Source organism: Acinonyx jubatus, chromosome C2, assembly GCF_027475565.1.
Source record: "Acinonyx jubatus isolate Ajub_Pintada_27869175 chromosome C2, VMU_Ajub_asm_v1.0, whole genome shotgun sequence".
NCBI lineage: Eukaryota > Metazoa > Chordata > Mammalia > Carnivora > Felidae > Acinonyx > Acinonyx jubatus.
The window spans coordinates 68,197,640-68,212,263 of NC_069384.1; the positions used below are offsets into that span (position 1 = coordinate 68,197,640).

At 47.0% G+C, this 14,624-nt stretch overlaps 1 protein-coding gene across 2 annotated transcripts in view; it reads right to left on the reverse strand.

Annotated features, from left to right (window-relative positions):
• The window catches only part of MYLK (myosin light chain kinase), a 276,342-nt gene that overhangs the window by 196,266 nt on the left and 65,452 nt on the right, over nt 1–14,624 (reverse strand). The window contains exon 2 of one of the 2 annotated variants that reach the window (XM_027061019.2): nt 12,282–12,445. The exons of the other annotated variant lie outside the window; for it this stretch is intronic. The gene's annotated coding sequence lies outside the window, so the exon portion shown is untranslated. The remainder of the gene's footprint in view (nt 1–12,281; nt 12,446–14,624) is intronic. 2 annotated transcript variants of the gene reach the window in all.

Here is a 14,624-nt window from a genome sequence, read left to right on the forward strand (position 1 = left end):
TATGTTATTTCACACACTGGGTTATATTTGGACATGTTCTCATATGTGTCCTTCCCCCTCTTCTAGACAGTGTCTTGATTGCTGACTCCCTGCATGAACTTTGAACTCACTCCAGTCCCCCTCTTCCAGACTCTTTTGTCATTGTTCTTAAACAGTATCTGCTAAAGTCTAGTTGTGGAAAGGGTTACAGATGACTTTTTTCCTGACACAAATACTATCATTTTTCATGTACATTTCTCCTGGGTTTTTTTCTATATATGTACCTTTCAAATCAAAATTATATTTATATAGGGGCACCTGGGTGGCTCAGTCGGTTAAGCATCCGACTTTGGCTCAGGTCATGATCTCGTGGCCCATGAGTTCAAGCCCCGCATCAGGATCTGTGCTGACAGCTGGGAGCCTGAAGCCTGTTTCAGATTCTCTCTCTCTCTCTCTCTCTCTCTCTCTCTCTCTCTCTCTCTCTCTCTCTGCCCCTCCCCCACTCACACTCTGTCTGTCTCTGAGAAATGAATAAACCTTAAAAAAATTTTTTTTAATTTTATTTATATAGTATCAATGCCTTCATTTTCATACTTTTCTTCAGGCTAAGCCACAAACTTTTTCCTGGTTATGGAACACTCTTTATAAGTCTCATTTTTAATGACTTTGCAATATTCTGCCAAGTGGATGAACCATAATTTACTCAATCGTGCCCCTGTTATTTACCATTTAGGTTGCTTTCAATTTCACTAAAAACAGATGACCTCACAAGTCACAGTTTCATGCATATAACTTTTCCTTCAGTCTAGATTATTTCCCCAAGATATATTTTAAGAATTTCAATTACTGAGTCAAAGTGCATGAAATTTTTATGGCTTTTGCATCTGGGTCCTCTTGATTCATGTCAGCCTACTACCTGGGCTGGCTCATGGCCCCCTAAATATTTTTCTCTCCTTCTTCAGCTCCAGTTTGAGCTTGAGCTCCTTGATCTAGTGCCAGGCCTTAAGCAAGGGCCAGGTCTAGGGATTCCTGCACAGTTTGGAGGGATGTGCACTTAGATATCCAACCAAGTTAGGCAAGGCTTGGGAAGTGAGGCAAGTGTTGAGCAAGACAGGAAAGGATCCAACTGGAAGGAGTCATGAAGTTCAAGACCACTGTTGTTATCAAGCAAAACCTAAAGGCCTTCCGCCCTCTCCTATACAATGTTGCCAGTACAGGTAGTTCTGGAATGGTATGGGCAGTCTTTTCCATGCAGCTGAGTCCTACTCTAATCTCAAAGTCCCACCGCTCTGAGGCCTAGATCTAGCAGGATCTATAACATGGGGTCACAGGCACCTATCCAGGACCAAGTTCCCACGAATCTGTGAGAAAATATGAAAACAAGGATGGCGCATGGTTTTGCATACACTCAATGTACATAGTTTAACAGGCCATCCTTCAATCTAATTACCTTTTTGGTAATTAAAATATTCTCTCATTCATTTGTAAAAATGTCCACAGCTTTGTTTAATTGGTAGTTTGTTCATCACTTTTTTAAATGTTTACTTATTTTTGAGAGAGAGAGACAGACACAGAGCATCAGTGGGGGAGGGGCAGAGAGAGAGGGAGACACAAAATCTGAAGCAGGCTCCAGGCTCTAAGCTGCTAGTGCAGAGCCTGATGTGGGGCTCAAACTCACAGACCAAGAGATCATGACCTGAGCAGAAGTCAGATACTTAAACGACCCTGGAAACAGCAGTGAATGCCACAAAGGCACCGTTGGCAAAAGCACCCGACAGCTTTTCTGACTGTAATGTAAGGTCCTGACGTTAAGCTTTTGGTTACTGAAGCATCCACTTCAAAGACATCCGTCTCAAACAAGCACACTGCCAGCTACATGCTAGATGAAGAGCCAAGTCGCCCCACCCTCCAAGTTCGCTTTTTAGAGAGCTGTGGTTGACTTAAACCACTGGTCCTTTGACCTTTCCCTTCCCACACTTTAATTCCCACTCTTAGGTTTTAAATTTACCAATAAAGAGTGATCCTGGGAGACCCTAGGCCCCCACCTTTGGCCCCAGAAAAGCAGAACCCCAAGACAGCCCTCGCTCTCTCCCCATGACCTTGCTGTGTGGCCCCAGGCATGCCATGTACCCTCTAGGACTCATACATAAGTAATAACCCCTGTCTTTTCCAAGTTCCCTGATGCTTGTTGTCTTATCTTGTAATAAGGACCACAAGGTCTGGTCCAGCCACAATGCTGGCTCTGGTCAGGGAAATGTCTGTGAGGGCTCACCACAAGCAGTGTGGGCCCAGGTAAGTGCTACCAGGCATTTCTGCTGATGGTGGCACCAGGGATAAGCTGACAGAAAATATGGCCCCTTAGCAGAGCTCAGGCTCTGTCTGGCCACAGTGTCTGAGAGGTTGTGGGGGGAGGGTGGGAATCACGTCTGTAGATCTTTGCATCTCCATGGCAGAATGGCCTGCACACTCAGTTCTCATTAAACATTTGCTGAGGACAGGGTTTTAGAAAGACAGGAACACTTCCTGGAGGGTTAGTGGGGACACTGGTTTCGTGCACAGCGGAGGGCCGGGAGGCAGTTAGTGGGGCGGGGTGGGAGGGAGGCGCGGTGAAGTCAGCCAGCTGCCTGGCTTCCAACCCTAGCCCTGCTGCAGGATCTTCAGCCAATTCTCGAATCTCTGTGTCCTCACTTGTACAATGGAGAGGACGGTAATAGTACTTGCCTCAAGAGGCTGTGAGGACTGGAGCCCTCAGCGAGTGCTTGGCATCCAGCAGCCCTCAATAAATATGACCTGGTTGTAGCAGTAAGAGTAGCATCAACCAGGTGCTAAGTAAACCAGCTGAGTGTGTTACCATGAAGTCAGATGGAAAGGTCACAGCCTAGAGAACCAAACTGAAACCAAAGATGCATCTGACTGGCCAGAAAAGTTAAGGATATAACAGGGAAAATTAAATTTGTACATGAAGGAAGAAGAAGAAGAAAAAAAAAAAAAACTAGCCACACTTTCCCTTCCTTCTCCATGGATGTCAATGATAGGAAGCGATGAAATTGCGTTGATGTCAATAATAGAAACACGATGAAATGCTCCCGCCAAACCCAGCTTTCTCCAATGATAGGCGCATGCCAAAACCTAACCACAAATGGCCAAGATGAGTTGGGGGAAGCAGAATTGGGATACACAGTTCAGGGACTTTCCTGAAGTATGGACATTCCACAGACAGATAATTTCCGGTGCCACAGAAAGCTCTGGAATTTAAGAAGTCTGAGGGAGGGTGGGGTGGACTGGAAAGCAGAACATTGGCCACAACCAGCAGAAGGACAAAGGCCCGCATTTGCAGAGGCTGCTCCTAGCTCTGTGACTGAAATGGAATGCTGTACAAATTTAATATCAGTGATGCAGATAAAATAATGTCAGCAGACTGGATAATTAAAGAATTTTGGCTCACTTCATCACCCTCTCACTTTCTGGAGGGAGGTTAAGAGGAAGAGGAGATGGGTCCAATAAACCAAGAATTCCTCTGAGTTATGAGTATATTTTTAGTTACTCCTGACATCTGGGATAGCAGAGACATTATTTCAGGATCAAATCCTGATCATGCCCTTTACACTGGGCTAAACATCACTCTCAAAAACCCTTTGATGAAAATGTAATTATTTTAAAGATATGCACAGGCTAATTGAGACCATATTGAGGGAGTCTTTAGCTTCCAAAAGAAGACATTTCTGGCTGAGTGCAACAGATGCCATTAAAGCAGTTGCCACCATCCATTCCTTACCATCTCCCCAAGTGCCTCCCTGGACCTGCACTTGAACCAGACCTGCTCTGCTCAGGACCGGAGCTGCCCAAGACCAGAGAGTGACCACTGGGTCACAGCTAGGTCCTTACAGAGGAGTACTGGATCCAACCACTTGTTCCCACTTGCTTTTTAAAGCATGGGCTGTTGACAAAGAAAGGAAGGGTGAATCACAGAACCACAGATACAGTTAAGAGACCACAGAGATGTCATAATTCAACCTCCCACCCAGTATAGGAATCCTGTTCTGTCCCAAACTGGGCAACAGTGGGTCTGGTGTGTGTGAGGCTACTTGCTAGAGCCTGGTCAAGCCAGGAGGCTGGTGATTATAGGCTCAGACAGGGATGGAACCAAACCCATCAGAGTTAGAGGCAGGACTGAGCCAAGATCCTGGTGGGTCCCTTCATGAGACAGAGCAGGCCTACAGCTGAGATGGACTTCTCCAGCCCCTTACGGTGGGCTGGAGTCCCCATTTAGGACACAGCCTCATCCATGCAGGAACTCCCTCATCCATTCAGGAACATCCATGCATGCCTGACAGTAGAGAATTCTTAGAAAGGGGACAGAAAGGCATGGCAGGGGAGGGAGTTTGGGCCACTGTGTTCAGCTGGGCCTGCTCTCTTAGGAAAGGTCTAGAATATCTCACTAGAAACCTCCTCCTCCATCACCTAGCTCCTGTAGAGAATAGAAACAGAGGTGCTTACTGAGGGGCCATTGACAGATCCCACCCATGGCATCCCAAAAGGCAATCTCCCAGAAAATCCTTCGAGAAGTTCCCACACTCACAAGCAGCCTATTCCATTGCAGGCTGAGGGATGATATGCCTCCTAACTGGACCCCATTCTGCCCCCCGGGGTCATGAAGAGTAAACTGTACTCTGCTACAAGACATGCCTACAAATATTTGAAGACAGTCACCATTTATCCTTTATCCTTCTGTAGACGAGACACCCTTGGCCCTTCCACTATTCCTACGCGGCATGGTTTCCAAACCCTTCCACATCCTCAGTGCATATGCTAGTTTCACCATGACCTTCCCTGTGTGACCCTGAGGGCTGAAGAAAGAACAGAGGAGTAGAGTGGCTAAACATGCAGGTTTGAATCCTAGCCCCATCAACTCACTGTGCCTCAGTGTCCCCCACAGTTTCCTCAGCAGCACCTGATAATCTTAGTTATGAGAATTACACAATGCATGGACAGCCCTTAGAACTGTGAGCCAATAAACATCTGACTAAGCTCTAGCTATTTTTTAACACGATGCTTCACATATAAGAAGTAGGTAATACCTACATAAATCCTGCAGCTGGATGTCTCAGTCCCATTACTCACCAGCTCCTTACTGATCTAACAACAGTACCACCTCTGAGCTCTGATGAGGTAAAGAACGAGGTCTCCTGCTCACTGCCTGGTGAGTAACAAGGAGGTGGTAACACCAGCTTCCTTTCCCTCTCTATCGATGCAGCATGTGGAAGCCATTCTCCATGGTTCTTTCTCAGTTCTGCACACCTTCCAAGTAGAAGCATGGAGTGACCTTGTTCCAGACTATCTTTTCAAGGATACCTATGTCGTAAACAAGCGAGATCGTGTACGCCTTTGGAGCAAAGCACACGTACACTTACTGTCCATTATACAAGATTTGAGTTCCCTAAGCTCAAGATTTCTCTCTCCCATGTGCACAGGTGCCACCTGGCCCTCTGCATCACCCTGTTGGGACTGAAGCTCAAAGACCCAGTGTGAGAAAATGCTGGTACCCAGGCCACTGTTATCATTGTGAATCAAAAAGTTATTTATGCCTAACCCACAGGTCCCATGACACCGTAGCTAACTCATTAGCTTGCACACAGGTGAAATCTCAGACCCTCCATGGTTATCAACCATAACCTAAAGAAAAGGTAGCAAAACACACTCTCCCTATAGTCTTTAGCTTAGACTCTCATCAACCCCATCACATTCTGTCCATGTTTAGTTGCTTCAAAAAAAAATTGTAAGTGAAAAATATTTTTATTATTTTTTCCTTATCTATTTTTATTGATTTTCATCTTCTTGATTTTCATCTAAAGTTCCCTTCATTTGAGGTCCTTCCAAGGCTTTGGTTTGAAAGAGGGGAAACATCTGTTGAGCGGGAAGACCTCCCTTTTGAGTCCCCCTGTCTGGAATGCACAGACCACAGTTTCTCCTCCCATGTCACTCACTTCTCCCACCTGACCAAGCAGGCCCTCCTAAATCCAGATGCTCACCCGCAGTATCAGACCCTGGGCTTGTGTTGTATAAACTTTTGGACAAGCTTCTACCTGCATTCCATTTGTGGGCAAGGAAACTGCAAGTCCTGCCACCATCCCAGGATGCTTGTCACTCTCTCCTCACCCTCCACTGAGAGCACTAGGTGGGCCTCTCCGTAACAACCATATCACCCACAAAAGGTGGGGGATGCCTGATCCGAGGGATATGGCACGGCTGGAGGTCAGCGGGACGCGAGCTGGCATAGTTCAGAAGAAGAGGTAAGAACACCGCGGATGTCGTCCTGGAAATCTGGCCCAGAACCGCTCTAGCTGCAACCCAGAGAAAGCTGAGATCTGAGCAGGCAGCTATATGAATGGGGCAACAGGGCGGAAATACTGCTATGAATGTGCTCCAGACTCACCCCAGGCACTGAGAAAAGAACACAGTCAGGGATAATGTTATGAATACAATTTCAACTCATCCACTACAATTTCAGTTCACCCCAGGTGGCTTAATGGGAGGCTGGTAGATATGGAAGTTGTCAGTGGTTCCAAATCTTCCTCAGGCACCATGAATTAATCAAACGCGATCTCTTCCCTGTGCCCCCCTGCACCACTTGTTCACATCAAGGGTTCATGCGCTTCACTAACTCTAGCTTGTAGAAACCACTGGCTAGTCAGCTAAGCCTCCAGTGATTTTTATAGTTTTCTCCCTTGGGTGCTTTCTTGCATTTTATAATTACCTTCCCTCCCCACTACAAAAGTGGGGATACCTAGGTCTTGGAATCTGGTATTAAGTTGTTAACTTTATATTCTTTTCAAAAATAAATAAACCAATAAATCTCTTGAACTACAATGCTTTTCCCTTATTCTTCTTTTTAATTTTGGGGGTTTTATTTTTAGGTTTTACTGTCTAAAGATTTCTTACAATATTTTTAAGCATGACAGGCTGTCCCAAGATGTCAACATTTGGACATAAGTTACTTGCAGAACTGTGGCACAGTTTTCTTTCTTTTGAAAATTAATTAATCTGTGATGGTTTTAATGGGTATCAAATTAATAAAAAGAGCTTTTATCTTAACGTAGTTTTAGCAACAGGCTTGGGCTTTATCAAGCCCCATGATCAGGATCGCCTGGAAAAATTTAGTTATTAGGTTCCCAGGGTAACTCCAGGGTATGGACCCTTGGCTTGCAGGCTTATTACCAGCTTAAACTCTGGAGGGCCAAGGATCTGCCCTCATTCCACAAGCAGGGTCTCCTTTATGCTGTCAAGGACTCTCAACTTCTGGTCCTGTCTCATCAAGATGGCCTCCCATCTCTTCAAAACTCTCACAGTGTCCCAGCGGAAACTATTCCTATGCTTTCCTATGATCCTATGAGTCCTCTGGTTTCATTATGTCTACATAAGAGACAAGAAACAGGACAGAATCCAGTTATTATCCCAGACTCCTGATGGCCGGGAAACTCATCTCTCTCCTTATGCAGATTAACTCCTAGTGTGCCCAGCCCTTAGGGATCTTTGAGGCTGGTCTACCCCAGACACTACCCCCAGTCAGAGATGGCCAGACTTTCAGGCCCAGTTACTCCCCACAGATACAGATCGATGGAACCCAGTCAACAGAAGAGGCCATGACAGCCCCCGAGCACCACCACAGAACTCCTGTCCAGACTCAGGTCCCATTGGGACTCTGCTCTTTGTCAGGATCTGAACTGCTGGTTCTGAATCAGGTACCTCCAAGGGAAGTCATTACAGGCTTCTCCATCCTTCTTAAGCCACAGAAAGATAGATAGATAGATGATAGATAGATAGATAGATAGATGCACATATTTTGCAGACAGAGGTAAAGATTCCAACTGCTGCATCAATCAACAGCCATTCAAAGAGTTCCTGACTTTTCAGGGCCCCCCTTCCTCAGGAGGGAACTATATGACTACATGTAAGGGGCCGATCGCTCCCCAAATCAGGAATCTGACAGTCCTGCTTCCTTCCTGCTCTTCCCATCTGTCTTCTTTGCCACCCAAGTCCTTCTACTCAGAATTGGGATATCACTGGCCTCTTTGCCAAGAGCAGGACTCATTCTGCCCCTTCCTCATCAACACTGTTCCCACAGTCCCATTGATGGATGACTCTCTAAGCAGCTTCTACAAGTAAGTGTCCACTCAGTAGGTGGTTTAGCCGTAGCTTGAAGTGGCTCCAAGTGCAAGCAGGAGAACAGTGAAATAATCCCTGGCTTTGGTGAGTTCCCAGTCTAATGGGGGACACAAGGCCCACAAGCACATAAAAATCCAGGCAATCATCTAGAGGACACTATTCTCAGGCTGGTAATATATTTAATGCTTTCAGCTGCACTGGCACAGTCACCTCGTCCATCTGGAGAGACACTCTTCTCTCTGGATGGGGTGTTGCACTCTCCTCTCTTTCCTCCTACCCTCCCCTCTCTTTCCTGGTCTCTAAGTGATGGCCTGCTCACCCCCCGGGGGATCAACTCCAGTCCCATGGCTTTATATGTGGTGAGAGGCCAGAGACTGCCAAACCCATCTCCCATTCTAACCTCTCTGCCAATCTCCAAAATTTTACATCCAATTGCCTACTCCACATCCCCACTGGTTTATCTAACAAGATGTAACAAGAACTCTCAACTTTCTCCCGTCAAATGTGCTCCTCCTGCAGCACTTCCCACCCAGACCAAAGGCTCCATCATCCACCTGCCTACCTTTGTTCTGGTTCTGCCTCCATTCTGATCACATGTCACCAACCCCATGCCACCAGCCATCCAAGCCACCAGCATCATGACCCTAGACCCTTGCAGCGGTCTAACTGCCTCCCTGTTTCCACACTGCTTCCCCAGTCAGTTCTCCATTCAGCAGCTGGACATGTCACTCCCCTACTCAGCATGCTCCGATGACCACCCGTTACCTACAGACTAAAATCCAAACTTCTACCATGGCCTGTAAGGCCCTACCTCACCCAGCCCTGCCTATTGCTCCAAGCTCACCTGCTATCACACTGGGCCTCACCCTCCACTCTACAGCTGGCTGGCCTGCCTGCTGCTCCTCTGGCCACATCAAGTTCACTCTTGCCTCAAGGCCTTAGCAGTGGCCAGTCTCTCTGCCTTGAATAGAGATCTTCCTCCAGATCTCAAGACTCACTCGCTCACTTCACTCTGTCCTCTGCTGACATCTCACCTCGGCAAAGAGACCCTCCCTGACCACTCGATGATCCTATGAAAAATAACCCTGTCCCAATCCTCCCATCCCCTTACCCTGCACTACTTTTCTTCACTGAACTTTAAAATCAACGACAGACATTAATGTCTCCCTCTCTCACTAGAAGGAAAACTACCCGAGAGCAAGCACTTTGCCTGATTCATCACTCAAGGACTATATGATGAATGAGTGAATGAATGAATGAATGAATGAATGTATGTCTGATACATTAATCAAATCAATGTTAACCAGATTGACATAGATTACGTTCTTTTCTTAGGAAGAAGGCTGACTTTCTCATAGAAACCATAGTATAAGGGATGTTACAATATTAATCAAGACCCTAATGCCCAACTTTTAAAGAAATATGATCAAACCCTACATTTAATTACAAGTTATATATCAAGCAACATAAAGCTCTCTAAATTACATGTGCTTTCAGTATAAAAGAAGAATTACAATGAAGCCTAGGGAAATACATTTTGATGTAATATAGCACCATAGTTCACTGTTCAAAGTTTATTTTATCAAAAGCAGAACAAATGTCTTCATTAAGAGTGTGCAATTCACGGGGCGCCTGGGTGGCACAGTCGGTTAAGCGTCCGACTTCAGCCAGGTCACGATCTCGCGGTCCGTGAGTTAGAGCCCCGCGTCAGGCTCTGGGCTGATGGCTCAGAGCCTGGAGCCTGTTTCCGATTCTGTGTCTCCCTCTCTCTCTGCCCCTCCCCCGTTCATGCTCTGTCTCTCTCTATCCCAAAAATAAATAAACGTTGAAAAAGAAAAAAAAAGAGTGTGCAATTCAGAAAAGAGATTTTCCACAGGCATCTCTGAAAAAAATGTATGGAGAAAACTAAAGGTTACTTGCCCTTCTGAGAAGTCTGTCAAGAAACATTTGCATCTTGCTAAAGGTGTCCGAATCATCTGTGAGCAGCCCATCAGCTCAGACTTGAAGGGACTCCAGAGAAGAGCACCAAGTTCCAGCCTGACTCTGCACCAACCAGGTGTGTCACTGCAGCTCTCCTTCAGGGGCCCCCTTTCCGCATCAGTGCAGGGAAAAGAGTACTGGATGATTTCCACAGTCCCATCTGCTCTAGCTTTTCCAATGAAGATTTGTCCTCTTTTTTCTCCTTGCAAATTTCCCTGCCTTGAGCATAAAATGGGTAACTCCACAGAAAGGGCTTCTTACACAGCCCTCTCCCCAGCACCCGAGCCTCTACCTTCATCCTGATTTTAGCCAAGGCAAACCTGCCTTCAAAATAAAGGACTTGCATTACTTTTTCCATCCTTTGATCTTCTGCTTCTGCTGCTTCGCAATGTCAGAGTGCCTTAGGGCTCGCCTCTCAAGGGAGCAATGCTCATGCATACACAGTGTTCACTTTGATCCAGCCTTCCCTGAATCCTAAAATAATGCCCCCATCTCAGCCATACATTCTGTACTTTCCTTCAGGCAGTAGTAAGACACTGCTTTCTCCCTTCATCAGCCACTTTAGAGTCCAACCTCATAATCACTTTTTAAAAATTACTTTAAAATTACAAGATCTTTTTTTTTTAACAAAAGAACAGAACCCATGTATTTAGTTTTGCCTGCCAAAGCAGCCTAAGAGTATTCTCTCTCTCTCTCTCTCTCTTTTTAATGTTTATTTTTGAGAGAGAGAGAGAGAGAGAGAGAGAGAGAGAGAGAGAGAGAGAGCGCATGATGGGGGATGGGCAGAGAGAGAGAGGGAGACACAGAATCTGAAGTAGGCTCCAGGCTTTGAGTTGTCAGCACAGAGCCTGACGTGGGGCAGGAACCCACAAACCACAAGATCATGACCTGAGCTGAAGTCAGAGCACCTGGGTGGCTCGGTTGGTTAAGTGTTCAACTCTTGATTTTGGCTCAGGACATGATCTCACTATTTGTGAGTTCAAGCCCCACACTGGGCTCTGCAGTGACAGCACGGAGTCGGCTTGGGATTCTCTCTCTGTCTGCCCGTCCCCTGCTTGCGCTCTCTCTCTCTCTCAAAAATAAGTAAATAAACATTTAAAAAATAAAAATCTTTTAAAAATAAAGTAAAAATAATTTTTAAGAAAGAAGCTATTCTCCCACTTCAATGATGGAACCATACTTCAAAGCAGCCTTAGAACCTTGGGGGAAAATCAGTGTTATAAAATCACAGGCTATGCTTCTTTTCACTGCTCTTTCCCCCTCCTCCTTCTCACTTGCTTTGCTTCACTGAATTGGTTAGGACCCCATCAGCCTCCTTCACAGTGAGAGTCAACAGACCACTTCCCAGGCTGCCACTGGCTGAGGACCCCTCAAGTACTGTAATCACAAGACCCCAAGAAGAGGGAAGAGGGTAGCAGAAGGAAACCCATCTTCCTCACCAGTTAAAGCTACGAAAGCAATGGACCCCGACCCCTAACTTTCAATATGATATCCCAAAAGATCACCCAGACTTTTGAAATATAATTGAGAATATTGACCACTGTATAGCTGCCCACAAAGGCACCATTTTTGTTGAGCAGACTCACTCTACACCTACTCTCAATGGGATTTCCCACTGACCAGAGTGACAATGATCACGTCTGTGAAGCAGGGCCAGTGGTAGCTCTTGGTCAGGACCTGGAACAGATGGGTTCCACAATTAACACAGAATTTGAACTGTGCTCCACCCCCAATGATGGCTTCTTGCTAAGGAACCAGAGAGTCAAAGGGAAAATCGAAACCAAATGCAGTTAACCAGAGCACCTTCCTGGAGTAGCAGGAGGAAGAAGCCTGTGGACAATTGGGAAGGACGGAGCACCAGTTTGGCAGCATAACAGTTTCTAGCAGAAACCAGGGCACCCAGCAGATACCGAATCTTGTTTCCTGGCTGGCTTCAATGACAGTTCCCACCAACTCCACCAGTTCTAGAATTCTGACCAGCTAAGCCAGGGTCAACAGATAATGCTCAGTAAGGCATGCTGGCTTCACCCCCAGCTGTCTGGGCACCTGACCAGGTGTCATCTCACCTTGCGGGCACTATTCTGCCCTGGCTCTGTCATCTCCTCAGGGTCGGCTGGGGAGGAATGGTCAACGGCACAGTCTGAACCCTGCCCACTCACCAACGTCTCCTCTGCTGTTTGTTGTGGCAACTGGGCTGGGAGCACAGGGCAAGACGTCCTGGAGGTCTGCCTCCCTGTGGGCTCGTGGGGCCCTTAGCCAAGAAGCTCCTGAAGTGTTTCGGATGGCAGCAGGGGCAGCCCACTGGAAGCCTCCTGGCCGGTGCCTGGTGGGAAGGAGGAAAGGCAAGCTAAGTCAGGGACACACGTGCACAAGGGAGTAGGAGCAGCTGGGAGGAGGAGCACATCACTCAGAGAGGCTGTGTGGAAATGTCCCAAGGACAATAGGTGCTTTTATTACCAAGTGTGGGGGGTTATGGGTTTAAAGTTCAGGACAAGTAGTTACAAGGAGAACCAGAACTGGGTGCTTCCTTCCTCCACAGAGGACAGAATTCAGAAGAACTGAGGAGGGCAGAGCTGGGGTGAAGTCACAGGGTCAGGGGAGAGGCCCTGGCAGGGGTGAGGGAGGAAGGCCACAGAGCAGGTAGTGGCTGTTGGGCCCTCTGGAAAGAGCTGGTACGTGGGCGATCAGGGGCCTGGCTTCGGTGACAAGGCCAGGGTAAGGAGGAGCTCACAGGACAGGGAGACAATACTCACACCTGGGAGAGGACTGTTCTCAGAAACCAGTGACCCCCCCTCACTGTCCAGAGCTCAGCCCACACCTCTGCTCCCCCAGAGCCCACACCAAAGCAGCCCACAGGGCGCCCCCTTAGCCTGCAAGGGTTCCTAAACCTCACCCCATCTCCTCCCTTTAGAAGTTTCTGTTTTGGGGTGCCTGGGTGGTGCAGTCAGTAAAGCGTCTGACTCTTGATCTCAGCTCACGTCATGATCTCACAGTTCGTGAGTTCAAGCCCTACATCAGGCTCTGCGCTGATGGTGCGGAGCCTGCTTGGGGTTCTGTCTCTCCTTCTCTCTGGCCCTCCCCCTGCTTGTGCTCTCTCTCTCTCAAAAATAAACTTCAAAAAAAAAAAAAAAAAGCTTGTTTCCCTCCAGCAGCACATCTCAAATACTTAAAGTGATAAATCCATTCTTTCAAATGTGCAAATTATTTGCTGCCTTCCCAGAAGGTGTATTAATCTGTAATGAAGAGTTTGTAAACCAGAAGGGAATCAAGCTCTCACGATGGAATTTCAACCAAGAGACTTTTAGACGGAAAGGCCTTATACACCCGACTCACACAGGAGATCTAGAGGGTGGACACCCCCAGTTTGGCGTGGTGGTCCCCTGACACTTTGAGGCGTACTTTGAAGAGGAACTGGAAGGAACTGGGCCCTCAGAGGAGGGGCGGGATGGGGTGGAATCTCTGCCCTGCTACGGTCCCCCAAATAGATGCTCTTTTCCACCCGGACACGGAGCTTCGGCAGAAAGCTGACCCCAGAGTGCCAGCCCCATCTGTACCCAGCCCCATCTGTACCCCATCTGTATCCTGTTTGGCCACAGGATCAAGTGGGAGCCAAATCAGGATGGTGTTCCTGTAAGTGATGGTTTCTGCAGCTCTCATGGGCTAACCCAGTCAGTCCTGGCAGAATTTCTCTTGACCTGGCAAGTTTGGTCCCTCTGCCACCACTTACCTCAATGATTCTCCCACCTTGGTGAGGGCTCAGGAATACCTGCGGCTCTCTGTTCCTTGACCCTTACTTCACTTCCAGCTTGAGCACACCTGGCATTTCAGTCTCACCAGCGACACCTTCACGTGCTGCCAGCAAGAAGAGCCCCCTTGCCTGCTGCCCCTCCTGTGTCTCAAGCCCATGGCCTAGCTGGTGTCCACGTGAGGCCAGGCTGTTCCACCACAGGATTCTTCTGCCCAGCTAGTTAGGCAACTATAATCCTTGGCTATAATCCTTCACAACTCAACCTGCACCAAGGCCTGCTTCTGAAGTCACCCACAAGAAAATGCAAAATTAAGCTACTGAATGTTTAAAAATTAAAAATGTATAAAAGCTGATAATATAGGCAAAATGGTTTTCTACACTAATTTTGCATCCCTATTAAGTATTACAGGTGCAAAAGAGTTCCCTGACACTCATGGTTAAAAAAAAAAAAGGGAAATAGAATGGGTCACATTTTTCTCCTTGGCAGGTGAGGGTGCAAAGCCACTTCAGCAGGAAACAGGGACCCTCCAGTGCATTTCTCTATAGAGAGGGGACTGCATATCATGGGTAGACAATTCCACCCATACGGTTTTCCAAAAGAAGGATTCACCATTCAATCACTTTTTAATATCAACATTTAATGAAAACCAGGAAAATATTAAAACACGACTCAGGATTTTTGCAGGGAGCTAAGGCAATGTGGTTTGATAAGGGGGTTCACTGATGGCTTAATACAAGACAGTGTTTTTCAGAA